Genomic DNA, 18,268 nt, shown 5'->3' with positions numbered 1-18,268 from the left:
AGTCCTTGCACTTCTCTTCCATGAACAGTTTCACGGCATCCAAAAGCTCAAAGAAGCAAGAGAGTACTATGCCTTTTGACAGCCACCTTGCAGTGCAGCGGCAGGTCACCTGGAAGCTCTTGGTCCAACTCAGCGATGAGATTCCTGAATTGCCTGTGGTCAAGCGCATGTGTGCGGATGTAGTTGACGATTTCCATCACAGGCTTCATGACTTTGTCTAAATTCAATTATTTAGACACGGGTTGCTCCCTGTGGATGATGCAATGGAAATTCCAAAAGTCGGGAAATGTTTGGTCAGTTTTGCACAGCCCCACAAGCCCGTTCACGGATCCGATCATGGCCGGCGCTCCATCCGTGGCTATTGCAGTTAGTTTCGCTATGGGCAGGTTTGCTTTTGCAAATGCAGCCATCATTGTTTCTTTCCCATTTATGCCACGGGTTCTGTCTTTTAATGGCACAATACCAAGGAGTTCTTCTTTGATCAAAAATTCGTTTGACACAGACCGTGCAAATATTGCCAACTGAGGCTTGTCTTGTATGTCACAACTCTCATCCAATGCCACACTAAAATACTCACATGCTTGAAGGTCAGAGTGCAACTGTGATTCAATAACCCTGTTAATGTCCGATATTCTGCGTTCAACAGTGTGGCGGGAGAGTTGGACATCTGATATGCTTTGTTTTAGTTTGTCGTCTTTAGGAGACAAGATTTCAACAGCCTCAATGAGGCATTTTTTAATGAAGTCCCCTTCGTTGTATGGCTTTTTAGCCTGTGCAATGTTCCAAGCCAGTTGATATGATGCAAGTGTTACGGTCTCTGAGTGGTTTGTAAATTTGTGGAAAAAATGCATCTGCTTTTCTGCCTGACTTTTCAAAGTGACCAACCTGTGCTTGCGAAGTTCAGTCCCTTTTGGAAATTCCTGGTCGATATTAGGATGGACTGAGCTGAAGTGACGCTCAAGATTTGAAGCTTTGGAATGCGCTAATGATGCCTGACATATAAGGCAGAATGGCTTGCCATTACGTTCAACAAAAAAATATAAACTCTCCCACTCTGTTAAAAACGTCCTGTGTTCTTCTTCATATTTTCGTTTGGCTGTGCTTTTTTTCCCTGCCATTTTGAGAGCGAACTTGAAACAAATTATTTACAACTCAAATGAACGCGCGCATTTGTCATCATTTAGAGTATGTCATTCTTCTTCTTCTTTTCAATTCAAACCAATTCAACTGGTCAGCGCGCCACCGCCACCTAGGGGGAATAAATGGCAGCGCCAGCCAAGCATTTTGAGGCTTGTCATGTGAAATCTCCTGAAGAGCCGCATGAAACCAGCCAAAGACCCGCATGCGGCTCGCGAGCCGCGGGTTGACCACTGCTGCTGTAGGCAGACTCATCCCCCTTTGAGATGAGCCCCACCACAGTTGTGTCATCCGTAAATTTCACGATGGTGTTGCTGCGGTGGGCGGGGGTGCATGCATGTGTGTAGAGCGTGTAAAGCAGTGGGCTCAGTACGCAGCCCTGTGGGGAGCCGGTACCAAGACTGAGAGGTGTGGATGTATGACGGCCCACTCTCACCCTCTGGCCGCGACCCGTCAGGAAGCTCTTAATCCACCTGCAAGTATTATGTGGAAGTCCCAGGCCCTCCAGTATGTCCACCAGCAGGCACTTGCACTCATAGGAGGCAGTGTCTCACCTTGCCACCAGGGGCAGTAAAGGGCTCAACATTGTTTCCTCAGCTGTCACCATAAGTTGTTAAAAAATGAATAATATAATAAAACATAATATAATATCTGTCCTGTGGTCTATGCTTTTAATGCAATTTTGGTGTGTTTCCTATACATTTGGATCATTTTCAGAGTCAAAATAGCTGTATTTCTTGTTCAAATAACAATGGGAGATGTGAGTGTGGGTGTGAGTGTGCACCACTCACACTGTACTGAGCGTGTGTAAACGGCGGGAAAATACAGGCGTTGACTCGAGGCAGCCAGTACCTTTGCCTCGAAGATGGGGCGATAGCGAGCCTCCAGCTAATAGTTCACGTCACGAGTAAAGTGAGAGCGTAAATTAAGAAGAAAAAAAAGAAACGAAAAACTATCAACAACATTCAGTGCTGACGCGTTGCTATTTGGCTTTTTTTTCCCTGAAAATGGAGGATATAATCTCGAAGATAAGACATTTTTTCAAAACTTGACTTTCACTCAAAGAAAGAAATCATAAGTAAGGGAAGACCAACGCCAGATTTGGGAGGATTAATTCAAACTACGGGCCTCCCGGGATGGACTACAACACATTTGTTTCAAAAGAATTGGTACTCTAAAAAAGAATGACTTTGTGGTTAGGGTTAGGCTGCAAAAAATCGACTTTATTGCTTTCCCTGTCTTTTATTCTCAACGAGTGTCAATAACGTCTGGACCCATACTGGATATTCTGATCTGAAAAACCTGCCAAGAAGCCCCGACAAACACGAAAGATTTGCTACTCACATTCAAAGTCAGATTTCTATAAAAACGTTTGGAAAGTCACGTATTGATTTGGCTCTTGATGAACAAAGGAGACTTAATATCCGCGTCCATAATGCCAAGGTAAGGGAAAACCGTGAAATTTTGAAAGACCTGGTAAATGCCACTTGCTTTTTGGCCAAGCAGGAGCTTGCATTTCGTGGTAATGATGAGAGTGCAAGCTCTTCTAATCATGGAGATTATGTGGAACTATTGCATTCTTATGCAGAGAAAGATGAGAGGTTAGCTAAACATCTGGAGACCTCTACTGTATTTTCTGTCTTATCAAACAGAATACAGAATGATTTGATTGAAGCAGTCTGTGATGTGATCAGAAATGACATTAATAAGGAGATTGATGCAGCCCAATTTTGCACTGTTGAAGTTTTTTGACATTCTCGACAATGTCAATATGCAAATGAAAGCTAGATTCGATCATTTTGGTGAGCTATCTTTTCTTGGATTAGTAGATTGCGCTAAGTTTGAAGAAATGTCACGATGCTTTGATGACACCAAACTGCAGACTTTATCAAAATATGCCAGGAGTTTTGACTTTGTCAGGCTAAAATCCGATCTTATTGGACTGTATAGTTCACAACAGGTGAGGACTGAATGCAAATCTCCTAGAGAGCTTCTCAACTTTTTAGCCCAGGTGGATCTGATTGGGACTGTTCCTGAAGCAGCAAAGTTACTCCAGCTAGTGCTCACTATACCTGCAACAACGGTATCTGTGGAAAGGTCGTTTTCTGCATTGAAAAGAATCAAGACATACAGTCGGAGTAGAACTGACCAAGGACAACTTTCTTCCCTGGCAATTATCCCAATTGAGAAAGAGAGACTTGTAAAACTCAAATAAAAGGAGAAAAACGAGGACTTCTACAACAAAGTCATCAAGATCTTCGTCCAGAAGGACAGGAGAATGGTCTTCATTTAAAAGTAAAGGTAAGAATACTGCAGTGGTGTGTTTAAATGTACAGTGGTGTGTTTAAAATGTTATTAAATTTAATCAAGAATGGGATAACAACCATGTATGCTTGTAAATCTGACTTGTGAGTCAGTGCCTTAGCGTCATACAGTACATTTGTAAATCTGACTCTGAGTCAGTGCCTCACCAACCCCAACGCTCACCGCACGTCACTGTAACATAGGTAATAAGACTGTCATGCCTTATTTATGTTTATGTTTGATATGTATGCATCTGGTGCTGAACTGGCCCGTGTGTCAAATTTTAAAGTCAATAGGTGACTCCATTACCCGAAATATTACGCTTAAAAATCCAGCCATGGTAATGTGTATTCCTGGGGAAAGAGCACCCGACATAGAAGCTAATCTTAGGGAGCTGACTCGCAATAGGCCTAGTTAACAGCGTAGTTCCAACAACACTAGCTACTCTGACATAGTGATACACGTCGGCTCCAATGATGTTAGGATGAGACAATCAGAGATCACAAGGAAAAACATCAGAACAACATGTTGATAATTGGTCCAACTTGTTATCAACACTTATTCAAGGAAACCGCTATAACTATAGATAACCGTACTATCACTCAAAGCGATACTGTAACTAATCTCGGGGTAATATTTGACCAAACTCTCTCCTTTCAAAAGCACATTAAGAATATAACCAGAATTGCGTTTTTTCACCTTCGTAATATTGCAAAGATTCGTCCGATCCTCTCGACCGGTGATGCAGAAACTATTATTCATGCGTTCGTCACGTCGCGCCTGGACTACTGTAATGTACTATTTTCGGGTCTTCCTAAATCCCGCATCAAAAGTCTACAGTTAGTACAAAATGCTGCTGCAAGGCTGCTCTCTCGGACAAGAAAATTTGATCACATTACCCCAATACTAGCCAACTTACATTGGCTCCCGGTCCATTTAAGATGTGATTTCAAGGTTCTTCTATTAGCCTATAAATCACTGCATGGCTTAGCGCCTTCATATCTCGTCGACCTAGTTGTTTCTTATGTTCCGTCTCGTAACCTTCGTTCGCAAAACGCTACCCTTTTAGTGACACCGAGGGCCAAGAAAATGTCTGCAGGCTCTAGAGCATTTTCTATTCGGGCTCCAGAGCTTTGGAATGCCTACCAATGGATATTAGAACTGCTGCCTCAGTAGAAACATTTAAGACACGTTTAAAGACATAGCCTTTAACTAACCTGTAGTGGCCGATTCGGCTGGAGTTTGTTTTGTCTCCCTCTCCACCCCCTCCCTCCCCCCTCCCCGGCCGGGGAGGTGGTTAGGTGGCACCCATGCTGACAGCGGCTATCTGGATTCTCGTGGGTCAACTCAGGATGGGGGAACTCCAGCTCAACCTCCTCGTAGACACTGCCAGGACAATTAAGGGCTCCTTCGGCAGCCCTCTGCTCTGACATGGACTTTCATGTTGTATCATTTGTGCCCTCTCTGCATCCATTCCAAACTGGTGATCCTGAAAGGGGGATCCTTCCATCTGTGGTCCCTTCTCAAGGTTTCTCATTTTCCCCCAGTAGGGTTTTTTAAGTTTTTCCTTGCCCTTTTGGGAGCTTAAGATCAGGGGATGCTTTGAGAATAATTGTCAATTTCTGTCTATGTGAAGCCCTTTGAGACTGCTTGTGATTTAGGGCTATACAAATAAACTTGACTTGACTTGACAACAAAAGATCACAAGTTCTCGCCAGAAAGATGAGTTGGCATCGAGTACCGTTTTTTTCCGTGTATAGTGCGCCCCCATGTATAGTACGCACCCCTAACAATGGCATGCTGATGCTGGAAAAAAGCTTGTACCCATGGAAAATACGCACCCAATTTTTATGATTTTTTTTAATTTTTTTTTAATATATATATATATTTTTTTAAGTCCCAAAGATCGTCACACACGCAGGGAGGCAATGGGTCCCATTTTTATAGTCTTTGGTATGGTCTTAACTAGGCTGGATGTCATTTTTTTTGTTGGCGTTGATTTCTCCGACTGCCCCTAAACGCACCACCGCGCTCCGTGCGCAGGGGAATGAGGCGGCTCTGTATGGGAGATACGTTGAAGAGGAATAAAAACAACCTTGGAAACCAAAACTTGCCCCTCGTCGTGACTCGGAGCCGCAACAAATGTTTCGGATTTGTGTAGGGTACATTGTGACAGACGGCAAACTAGCAGGTGATCGAGCGAGCGTCTGATACAAGAGCATTGCGGTCGTATGGAGTGTGTTTGAAATGAACAGCAGAGACGAAAGGAACAAGGCAAAGTGTTGTGAAATAAAATATTACCTGTAATACGCATTTTGTTATTTGCTGATTGAAACTGCTAATTAAACTGTGAATTGAAACTAATAGGTGGAGAACTGAACTCTCGCTCTTTATATAGCTGACGTGTCTTGCGCAACCGTTCTGCGCATCTGTAATGGCGGCCTCCGTATGACGTCCGGTCCGCGATGGAGATTAAAAAACAAACAATATTTGACAATAACACACCATCGAGGATTGCACCATCGCATCAAACGATGTGTCGTCAATTATGAATTTTACTAAGTGTGTTGGGCAGGATGGCTGAATGCGATGTGCGATTGACAACAAACAAGGAGAAAGGTGAGTTTTATTTCGGGGGAGATTTGTCATGTCTCGTCCCCAGTTTTGCTATGTGTCTAGGTTGCCATAGTTTCTGTTCGTGTCACCCCGCTCTTCCTGTGTCACCTCAATCGATGTAACGTGTTTTGTATTTAAGTCCTGTCTGCCCCTCGCTCACCGTTGGATCATTGCATGTGTTACTGTCATTCTGTTCCTGTCTTTGGTAATGTCACCCTGTCTTTTTGTTCCACGACTTTGTCGGTCAGTCCTGTTGTTGGTTTTGTTGTACCATGACTTTATTTAAAAAAAAAAAAAAAAAAAAATTAAAAAAAAAAAAATTTACAATTTTTTTTCTTTGTACCCATGTATAATACGCACCCCAGATTTTAGGACAATAAATTAGTAAAATATTGCGCACTATACACGGAAAAAAACGGTATTTGTCTCTGGCCCCCTGCCTGGGAGAGGCACTGATGAGAGGTTTAGTAGATTTGTCTCCCTTAATCGATGGATGGCTGGGTTCTGTAAAAAGCAGGGACTGTATTTTATACATCACTGGTCCTCCTTCTGGCGGCTCGATGGTGCACTGGGTAGCACGTCCGCCTCACAGTTACGGGGGTGCGGGTTCGATTCCACCTCCGGCCCTCCCTGTGTGGAGTTTGCTTGTTCTCCCTGGGCCCGCGTGGGTTTTCTCCGGGCACTCCGGTTTCCTCCCACATCCCAAAAAAATGCTTGGTAGGCCCATTGAGCACTCCAAATTGTCCCTAGGTGTGAGTGCGAGTGCAAATGGTTGTTTGTCTTCGTGTGCCCTGCGATCGGCTGGCAACCGGTTCAGGATGTCCCCCGCCTACTGCCCGTTGACTGCTGGGATAGGCTCCAGCACACCCGCGACCCCCGTGGGGACTGAGCGGTTCAGAAAATGGATGGATGGGTCCTCCTCCTGGGGCCGCCCCGACCTGCTGAGGAAGGACGGCCTTCACCCTAACCGTGAAGGCGTCTTCACTCTTTCTAGGAATATAGATTACTGTTCGAGCCACTCATGACAGGTCACTTTAGAGCAGGCCGGGGCACAGGTGATTAGACCATCTGTTAGGATGGGTTTGGAGTCTGTTAAGTTAAAGTTAACTAGCGCTAGGCTAGATTTCCAGCATGCACATAGCTCCTCGTGTAGACTAGAGCGTCACAGTTTGAATAGTGCTACAGTACACGTGAACACATTTTCTACTGGGGTAGTAGACAAATCCAATCACTCCACCCCGACCGGTTTCGCTGATGAAACGGTGCCTGTTTCAGATAATTTTACATGTGTAACAAATATTTACCATCAAATTCCCACGGTCGTATCGTCCCACCGCGCCAATAAACATATGAGAGGTGATGTCAGGCCTAGAGAACACAATCTTACTCGCATCTCGTTTAAAAATTCTTCGATAGATACGCACCCTGATCGACCGATTACACTTACACTCGGTTTTATGAATATTAGATCGCTTCATACGAAAGCAGTTCTCGTTAATGACCTCATCACGGAACATAATCTAAACATCTTTGGTCTTAGCGAGACCTGGTTAAAACCTAATGAACTGCTGCCGCTTAACGAGGCCTCGCCTCCAAATTTTGTGAGCTCGCATGTGGTGCGTCCTCGAAAAAACGGTGGGGGTGTCGCCCTCGTCTCAAATTCCGAGCTTAGATTTAGGCCTCGTTCGATTAACGTCTTTAAAACATTTGAAGTTCTCACTGTCCGATCCACCGCTTTACCGTCATTTTATCTTGCTGTTATTTACCGTTCACCGTGGCTTACTCTGGCTTCCTGGATGAATTTTCAGAATTCGTGGCTGTTCTAGTAACCAATGCGGATGATATAATCATCATGGGCGATTTCAACATCCACATGAGTTTACCGTCAGAGCCACTTACTTCGGCATTTCAGACTTTAACTGATACGTTTGGATTTACGCAAGCCGTACAGGCAGCAAGGCATAAGAATGGAAATACGTTTTTTTTCCGTGTATAATGCGCGAAATTTAACTAATTTATTGTCCTAAAATCTGGGGTGCGCATTATACATGGGTACAATTTTTTTTTTTTTTTTTTTTTTTAAAAATCAAGGTACAACAAAACCAACAACAGGACTGACCGACAAAGACGTGGAACAAAAAGACAGGGTGACATTACATATTATATATGTAATATAAACATATATTGTTTGTTTTTTAATCTCCATCGCGGACCGGACGTCATACCGAGGCAGTATCACTGCGCATGCGCACTATGGATCCGATGCGAATAGTCCTCTTCTCTTCTTGACTGACAATGAATGTGATAGTTTAATACAATCAGCAAATAACAAAATGCGTATTACAGGTAATATTTTATTTCACAACACTTTGCCTTGTTCCTTTCGTCTCTGCTGTTCACTTCAAACACGCTCCATACGACCGCAATGCTCTCGTATGAGACGCTTGCTCGATCACCTGCTCGTTTGCTGTCACAATGTACCCTACACAAATCCGAAACATTTGTTGCGGCTCCGAGTCACGACGAAGTTTTGGTTTCCAAGGGTGTTTTTATTCCTCTTCAACGTTTCTCCCATACAGAGCTGCCTTTTTCACGTCCGCACGCCTTTTTCACATGTCCGCACTGATCGCGGTGGTGCCTTTACGGGCAGTCGGAGAAATCAACGCCAACAAAAAAAATTACATCCAGCCTAGTTAAGACCATACCAAAGACTATAAAAATGGGACCCATTGCCTCCCTGCGTGTGTGACGATCATTAGGACTTTAAAAAAAAAAAAAAGAAAAAAAAAATTTGGTGTGCGTATTAAACATGGGGGGGCATTATACACGAAAAAAAACGGTACCTTAGATCTGGTATTATCCCGAGGACTTGCAACCTCAAACATAGCAGTACGGCCATACACTACTGTTTTGTCTGATCATTGCTTAATAAAATTTGAAATTTTACTTCCTTGTCAAAGACAGCAATCAGAATCATAGCAGCCATAATTTTAACTCCATGACTACAACTGCGCTATCTGAGTTACTGTCGCCGGCAACTGCCATATTTCCTGCATATATCGGCTCTATTGATAATCTTACAAATGAATTCAATGCGACATTGTTAAATGCCATCGACTCTGTGGCGCCGCTACGTCTGAAAACTTGCCGTAGATTGCCTACTCCGTGGTTCACAGATGAAACACGTACGCTTAAGCAATCATGTAGAAAGCATGAGCGCAGATGGCGTTTAACCAAACTTGAGGTTTTCCATCAGCCATGGCAGGACAGCCTCCTGAAATATAAAGATGCGCTTATCTTAGCAAAAACACGTTATTTTTCGCAAGTCATTAATCTCAATAAAAACAATCCTAAATGCCTATTTGATACAGTGGCAAAGCTAACACTACGCCAGCCGACCCCCGATAGCTTTTTCCACTCAGCTGACGAGTTCATGAAATTTTTTGCTCGAAAGATTGAATCCATTAGGGATGAGATCAAGAATACCATTCCAATCGCTCAGTCGAGACCGGTGATTACCAGCGCATTCAATAACTCTCTTAAATTTTAAAAGCGTGTCCTTTGAAAGGCTTACACAATTGGTCAGTGCGGCTAAACAAACAACATGTTTACACGACCCGCTTCCAGCCAAACAACTTAAAGAATTATTTCAAATTTTAGGACCGTCCGTCTATATATAATATAATCAATCTGTCTGTCTCCTCTGTGATAGTGCCAACAGACTTTAAAACCGCTATCATTAAACCGTTACTTAAGCGACCAAATCTTGACCTGGACTGTCTCAGTAATTATAGGCCAGTTTCAAACCTCCCATTCATAGCAAAACTTCTTGAAAAAGTAGTAGCGCAGCAGCTTATTGATTACATGGTCGCCAATAATCGATATGAATCTTTTCAGTCTGGTTTTAGAGCACAGGTGTCAAACTCAAGGCCCGAGGGCTAGATACGGCCCGCCACATCATTTTAAATTTCAAATCCGTGTGTCTTTACTGGAATTGATAATTGTCTTCACTTTTAATAATCTTTAATCTTAAAAATCTAAACCAGTTTTTACTTGTCTGATTTGAAAATGAGTTATTTTTCAGTTTGTTTTGTAGCTTTTACTGTATACATAATATGAGGTTTAATTGGGTTGACAGTCATATTGGCCTTCCGAAAGAAGCTATGACTACAATGCAGCCCGAGAAAAAAATGAGTTTGACACCCCTGTTTTAGAGCTAATCATTCCACTGAGACAGCTAAAGTGACTGATGATCTCCTCATAGCTATGGATTCAAACACTTCATCTGTATTGTTACTACTCGATCTTAGTGCTGCCTTCGACACTGTAGACTTCGATATTTTATTAGGGCATCTTAAAGGTTGTGTTGGTATTTCAGGGTCAGCACTAGGCTCGTTCTATTCCTATCTATCAGACAGGACGCACCGAGTGGTCCATGGCAATGCATCCTCTGAGCTCTATAATGTTACGTGTGGTGTCCCACAGGGACAGGGAATGGCAGGGAAGCGATGTAATTCTCCGCCTCAGCCACAGAGGCCAGGTCTTTCATTTTCTCTGACTTTAGCTTGATATGCAAACTGGCTGGGTAGCGTACACCAGGTTTTAATCCCCTCGCATACAGTTCCGACATGACTCCCTTGTACTTATTTCGCTGTTCCACTACCTCTGGTAGTCCTCAAAGACAAGGATAGGATCATGTAATTCAGCTTGCCTCTGTTGGCCCGGGCATACCGAACTATTGTGTCCTTTACCTCAGTGGTCCCCAACCTATTTGCGCCACAGACCGGTTATGTGTCAGAAATATTTTCGCGGACTGGCCTTTATATAAATAAATAATACATTTATATGAATAAATAATACATTTATAATAAATAGATAAATACGATGAAATAAGATGATATGACTGGCATAAAAACAAGTATAAACGTCATAAAAATAAAACTCACCACTACGTTGAATTAGTGAGAGCACTGAGCTTGTTTCTCAGAAACCAGCCAGTAATCAGAGGCAATGACAACCGAAGTGGTTAAGGTTTGTCTTTTTATGCAGGATGCTTCGTCTCCATGTGCCGAAGCAGTTTTGAAGCCTCATTGCCTCGTTAGCGAGCCTGTCGCCACAAACTATGCAGAGTGAGCTTGGTGCGTCAGTCACCTGTGGCGATAAATCCATATTTTAAGTAGGAATCCAGAAAATTTCTTTTACCGTGTTTTTCTATGCATAATGCGCAAAATTTAACTACCGTTTTTTTCCGTGTATAATGCGCCCACATGTATAATACGCACCCTAAAAATGGCATGTTGATGCTGGAAAAAAGTCTGTACCCATGTATAATACGCACCCAATTTTTTATTTTTTTTTTAAAGTCCCAATGATCATCACACACACAGGGAGGCAATGGGTCGCATTTTTATAGTCTTTGGTATGGTCTTAACTAGGCTGGATGTATTTTTTTTGTTGGCGTTGATTTCTCCGACTGCCCATGAAGGCACCACCGCGTTCAGTGCGGACATGTGAAAAAAGCGTGCGGACGTGAAAAAGGCGCCTCTGGGAGAGGTATGGGAGAGACGTTGAAGAGGAATAAAAACACCCTTAGAAACCAAAACTTGCCCCTCGTCATGACTCGGAGCCGCAACAAATGTTTCGGATTTGTGTAGAGTACATTGTGACAGCAAACGAGCAGGTGATCGAGCAAGCGTCTGATACGAGAGCATTGCGGTCGTATGGAGCGTGTTTGAAGTGAACAGCAGAGACGAAAGGAACAAGGCAAAATATTACCTGTAATACGCATTTTGTTATTTGCTGATTGAAACTGCTAATTAAACTGTGAATTGAAACTAATAGGAAGAAAACTGAACTCTCGCTCTTTATATAGCTGACGTGTCTTGCACATCCGTTCTGCGCATCGGATCCATAGTGCGCATGCGCAGTGATACTGCCTCTGTATGACGTCCGGTCCGTGATGGAGATTAAAAAACAAACAATATTTGACAATAACACACCATCAAGGATTGCACCATCGCATCAAACGATGGGTCGTCAATTGTGAATTTTACTGACTAAGTGTGTTGGGCAGGATGGCTGAATGCGATGCGCGATTGACAACAAACAAGAAGAAAGGTGATTTCAAGTTTTATTTCGAGGGAGATTTGTCATGTCTCGTCCCCAGTTTTGCTATGTGTCTAGGTTGCCATAGTTTCTAGGGGTGTAACGATACATCGATTAATCGATATAATGCTCTACGATTTAATGGCATCGATGCTAAACGTAAACATCGATTTATATCGCCGTGTTTGACCTCAGACATTAGACGCAACTTTATTTTGAAATCCAGTTCATTGTTGCTTGCTTCCTTTTTCCGGGAGCAGGGAGAAGTGCGCGGCGTTGTGTTGTGAGCAGAGCAGGCACGTGAAAGGGGAGTCGACAACAAGTACGCGGCTCCTGGGCTGGTGCTATGGCTAGTGTCCAAAAAGACGAAGAAATTTTCTCCCCTTTAGGCTTCAAGTCATTCGTTTGGAAGCACTTTGGATTCCAAAGAAAAGATGGCTCAACGGACAAGACACGTGCAGTTTGTAAATCCTGCCATGCGGTGATCAAATATTCAGGGAGCACAAATCTCGCCGCATATTTAAAGAAAAAACACAACATCAAAGTTCAGTGTTAAAATAGGCACTTTGTATACTGCAATACTCTTGTAATTTCCTAAATAAAGAGTTTGCAGTACCTTGTTGATTTTGCGTATGAATTGTTATAAATCAGGATATTGTTCTATATTTTTTATTAAAAAAAAATAATCGATCGTAGAGCACTATATCGCGATATATCGTGAATGAATCGCAGCAGGCTTTAAGATATCGGCAAATATCGTATCGTAGTTCTTTGTATCGATATTATATCGTATCGTGACAAAACCCGCGATTTACACACCTAATAGTTTCTGTTCGCGTCGCCCCTCCCTTCCTGTGTCACCTCAATCAATGTAACGTGTTTTGTATTTAAGTCCTGTCTGCCCCTCGCTCACCGTCGGATGATGTCATGATGTCTGTTTGGTTTCTGTTCCTGTTAGGGGTGTAACGATACATCGATACACATCGATTAATCGATATAATGCTCTACGATTTACTGGCATCGATGCTAAACGTAAACATCGATTTATATCGCCGTGTTTGACCTCGGACATTAGACGCGACTTTATTTTGAAATCCAATTCATTGTTGCTTGCTTCCTCTTTCCGGGAGCGCACTGCGCGTGTTGTGTTGTGAGCGGAGCACGCACATGAAAGGGGAGACAACTAGTACGCGGCTCCTGGGCTGGTGCTATGGCTAGTGTCCAAAAAGACGAGGAAATTTGCTCCCCTTTAGGCTTCAAGTCATTCGTTTGGAAGCACTTTGGATTCCAAAGAAAAGATAGCTCAACGGACAAGACACGTGCAGTTTGTAAATCCTGCCATGCGGTGATCAAATATTCAGGGAGCACAAATCTCGCCGCACATTTAAAGAAAAAACACGACATCAAAGTTCAGTGTTAAAATAAGCACTTTGTATACTGCAATACTCTTGTAATTTCCTAAATAAAGAGTTTGCAGTACCTTGTTGATTTTGCGTATGAATTGTTATAAATCAGGATATTGTTCTATATTTTTTATTAAAAAAAAAAATATATCGATCGTAGAGCACTATATCGCGATATATCGTGAATGAATCGCAGCAGGCTTTAAGATATCAGCAAATATCATATCGTAGTTCTTTGTATCGATATTATATCGTATCGTGACAAAACCCGCGATTTACACCCCTAGTTCCTGTCTTTGGTAATGTCACCGTCTTTTTGTTCCAAGTCAGTCCTCTTGTTGGTTTTGTTGTACCATGACTTAAAAAAAATGTAAAAAAAAAAAAAATTTAAAAAAAAAAAAAATTTAAAAAAAATTTTTTTAATTTTTTTTGTACCCATGTAATGCGCACCCCAGATTTTAGGACAATAAATTAGTTAAATTTTGCGCATTATGTTAGGGTTTGCAGAATATCTTCATCGTATGATTATGTTGCATTATAACCTGTAATAATTTAACTAGCTTATCCTGTCTAGACAAAAGTAGTTGACCAAAGTGCTAAGATCTTTTCAACTGATTGACTAGACGCAGAGGAAGCAATCAAAGTTGCTTTGTTTACAGAAAGTCGTAAAAGGCGCCCTGCTATGCTTTGATCAGCAGGGGAGCGTCTTCACCCTATCCTGTGTGTTCCCACACCCCCACTTTCAACCCCACTCTGTTTCTCTCAATAAATAAGCACCTGATGAGGCCTGAGTCAGACCTCCATTCGACCATCGCTGTAAGCACAGCTATGAATGGACTCTCCGCCTGCAGGTGTTTGAAATGACTTGCTTGACTCCAGTGTGGTTCTTGCAAAATAAGTTAGAGTGAGCACCACCCTAACACATTATACACGGAAAAAAACGGTAATACGTAAATATAATATTAGTTTTAAATGTTACGCGGATGACACCCAATTATATATGCCGTTATCGATGACAGATCCGTTACCGGAAGGGCCCCAAAATGAAAAGGAAGTGACCCAATTTGACCATGAAGTGAACCAAAAGTGCCCCAATTTTAACAGGAAGTGAATCAGAAGTGCCCCAAATAAACCGGAAGTGCACTAAATTAAACCGGAAGTTCCCCAAATAAACCGGAAGTGACCTTATTTCAACAAGAAGTGCCCTAAATGAAACCAGTAATTACCTAATTTAACATTTGCTCTAACTTACAATTTTTGTCCGATTCAATCAGTTTCAACTTTTGAACTCCAAAGTGAACCTCTTGAACCTGTAGTTTCCAATTTCAAAAGATTTTGGCGCAAATTTGTTTTTTAAATTATCATTCATTCTCTATGAGGCATTCAACATTTGCTCTAACTTAAACATTTTTTAACCGATTCAACCCTTTCCAACTTTCAACTGTTCATCTTTTTCCTACCGATTCTACAACTTTCCACTTGCAAAAAGTTAAAATTTTCAATTTTGAAATTAACGCCAACATTTTTTTTTTCCATGAAGATTTTTATTTACCGTAATTTTCGGACTTTAAGTCGCGTTTTTTTTCATAGTTTGGGTGGGGGGCGATTCATACTCAGGAGCAACTTATATGTTTTTTTTCCACAAATTTTTACTTGATCATTAACTCTTACTTACAAGCAGGGCTGTGGACTCGGTTCGGACTCGGGGACTCGGACTCGGTCGGACTCGGTCATTTTTGCCGGACTCGGACTCAGTGCTGATTTTGACCGAGTCCACCGAGTCCGACAATAAAAAAAAAAGAGGCAAGACGCAGCCAGAGAGTGTCACGTTACAGTCAGCGCGGTAGGAGTTGTAAGAAGCAGTAAAAACTCCACCAAACTCGCCGTAATGACCCGTGATATATGTTATATCCTTACTATTTTCCAGGTTCTTAGATAGCAAGAATAGGTCGGACAACGACGCTAATGATAACTGCTTTATTCCTTACTCACAGTGCATTCACAGGGCGTACCACAACAACACAGAATGCGCCCATCCCACTTCCGGGGTTTTTCTACTACGGAATTTGAGTTAGCCCAAAATACACAACATCTCTTCCCCTCTTACAATGAACGTGTTATATGCACCTATAACTTGACATCTTCAAGATCTATCAATAACTACCATTAAACAAATATCATATATGGTCCAGACAACTCAAATCATTCTCGTTATGAAAGATTTGATCACAAAACGTGTGTGGCTTTTTCTTAAATGAACACGTTTGACATTGCTATCGTGTCAGCTTTTAATTATATTGCGCTGTCATGTTAAAGCAAATTAATAAATGCAACAATATTAATTTGCTTTGAAAATACCTGAGTAATAAAATAAAATGGATGGATGGATGAATAATGATCACAATTAAGTAGAAAGTCTCCTTTGTAATATATACTCCTTGTAGCCTGTACCCAAAAAGAGGAGTTTCTTTGCATCGATGTTTATGCAAAGAGCTCACGTAATTATATGGTTGCGTTTTGGTGAAGTGAATGAGTGTTCCGTCTGTACGACTGGTCTTACAGTCCGCTTCAATGGCAGAACGCGGATGGCATCAAATGAGAATAATCCTTTATAAAAATTAAAATTGACTGACGCAAACGTGAGTTCATGTTTCTAGTAAAAACATAGTGCTGACGCCGTACGACATGGGTTTTTCGCTTTCCAAATAAGGGGTCGTCACTAATTATTTGTGTTTAGATAAATGTCTGAGCTATAATGGTGTAATTAATGATTAAAACTTGAAAGTATCTGTTTATTGTATTCGTTCATATGTTTAATAAAGACAAAGCCATCACAAAACTGTTGTAATTATTTAGATTTTGATCTAAATTAGCCTTGAATAAAGACTAAGCAGTCAGATGAATTAACAGAAAAAATGGACAGCCGGACTCGGACTCGGACTCATGGCCAAGGGGCCGGACTCTGACTCGGTGCAAAAATCCGACCGAGTCCACAGCCCTGATCTCCAGTCCAACAACCTCTATGAACCCTTCCAGTCCGGATTCCGCCCACTTCACAGCACTGAAACAGCTCTAGTTAAAGTCACCAACGATCTCCTCATTTCTGCAGACTCTCAACATCCTACTACTACTTGACCTTAGCGCAGCCTTTGACACTGTGAACCATTCCATCCTCCTCCAAAAGCTGCGCCAACTAGGTGTTGAGGGCACTGCACTCGATGGCTCACCTCCTACCTCACCAACAGAAACCAGTTCATCTCTCTCTCCGGTCACACATCCATCCTCTCCCCAGTTACACAAGGGGTCCCCCAAGGCTCAGTTCTTGGCCCCCTCCTATTCATCTGTTACCTCTTGCCCCTTGGTACTGTCATCCGCAAACTCAATCTGGACTTCCACCGCTGTGGAGTGCAGTGTCCTCCTTCCGCTACCTGGGTGTCCACATCGAGGAGGACTTCACCTGGGGCGTGAACACCTCTGAGCTGCTTAAAAAGGCCCAGCAGAGACTCTACTTCTTAAGGGTGCTGAGGGGGCACAGCATTACACAAAGACTGCTGGTGTCCTTCTATCGCTGCTCCATAGAAAGCACTTTAACGTACTGTATATGTGTTTGGTACTCCAGCTGCACTGCTGCTCAGAGGAAAAAACTCCAAGGGGTCATCAACACAGCACAGAAGATCATTGGCTGCCTTCTCCCCACACTGGAAGACCTACACAGAACCCGGTGTCTCAAAAAAACACAGAACATTCTGAAGGACACTTCCCACCCTGGCCACTCCCTTTTTGAACTGTTGCCATCAAGCAGACGCTACAGAGCAATTAGGTCAAGGATTAGCAGATTTGCCAACAGTTTTTAGTCGCATTGAATGCATCTTAACATAAATGATTATGTCTGTGTATGTTCTTCTGTGGGTTTTAGCTTGTATTTGTTTTTTAATCTTTTTATTCTACTTATTCTATTTATTTTTAATCTCATGCGCGGATCGGTTGGCACTTTTTAAATTTCGTTGTACATGTGACAATGACAAATAAAGATCTATTCTATTCTATTCTATTCTATTCTATTCTATTCTATTCTATTCTATTCTATTCTATTCTATTCTATTCTATTCTATTCTATTCATTACCTCATCCAAGACAACCACCTGCTCTCTTGACCCTCTTCTAACAACCTTAACTAAGGCCTGCCTCCCTGTCCTCCTCCCCTACCTCACCACCCTTTTTAATCAGTCTTTATCCCTTGGCCACTTTCCCACTGTCTATAAACTTGCAGCCATCACCCCCATCCTCAAAAAGCCCACCTTGGACCCACTCAACCTCTTCAACTACCGTCCCATCTCCAACCTTTCATTCCTTTCCAAAACCCTTGAACGCATTGTCTCCGCCCAACTCCACACCCATCTCCAGCAGGGCTGTGGACTCTGTTCGGACTCGGGGACTCGGACTCGGTCGGACTTGGTCATTTTTGCCGGACTCGGACTCAGTGCTGATTTTGACCGAGTCCACTGAGTCCGACAATAAAAAAAAAAGAGGCAAGACGCAGCCAGAGAGTGTCAGGTTACAGTCAGCGCGGTAGGAGTTGGAAGAAGCAGTAAAAACTCCACCAAACTCGTCGTAATGACCCGTGATATATGTTATATCCTTACTATTTTCCAGGTTCTTAGATAGCAAGAATAGGTCGGACAACAACGTGAATGATAACTTAC

General features: G+C 42.4%; 1 protein-coding gene across 5 annotated transcripts in view; it reads left to right on the top strand.

Annotated features, from left to right (window-relative positions):
* The window catches only part of pias2 (protein inhibitor of activated STAT, 2), a 180,210-nt gene that overhangs the window by 14,877 nt on the left and 147,065 nt on the right, over positions 1-18,268 (top strand). For 2 of the 5 annotated variants that reach the window (XM_061279706.1, XM_061279701.1), the window contains exon 2: positions 3,088-3,438. The exons of the other annotated variants lie outside the window; for them this stretch is intronic. The gene's annotated coding sequence lies outside the window, so the exon portion shown is untranslated. The remainder of the gene's footprint in view (positions 1-3,087; positions 3,439-18,268) is intronic. 5 annotated transcript variants of the gene reach the window in all.

The sequence above is a fragment of the Syngnathus typhle genome, linkage group LG5, assembly GCF_033458585.1.
Source record: "Syngnathus typhle isolate RoL2023-S1 ecotype Sweden linkage group LG5, RoL_Styp_1.0, whole genome shotgun sequence".
Taxonomy (NCBI): domain Eukaryota; kingdom Metazoa; phylum Chordata; class Actinopteri; order Syngnathiformes; family Syngnathidae; genus Syngnathus; species Syngnathus typhle.
This window is presented reverse-complemented; position numbering and strand designations above follow the sequence as displayed.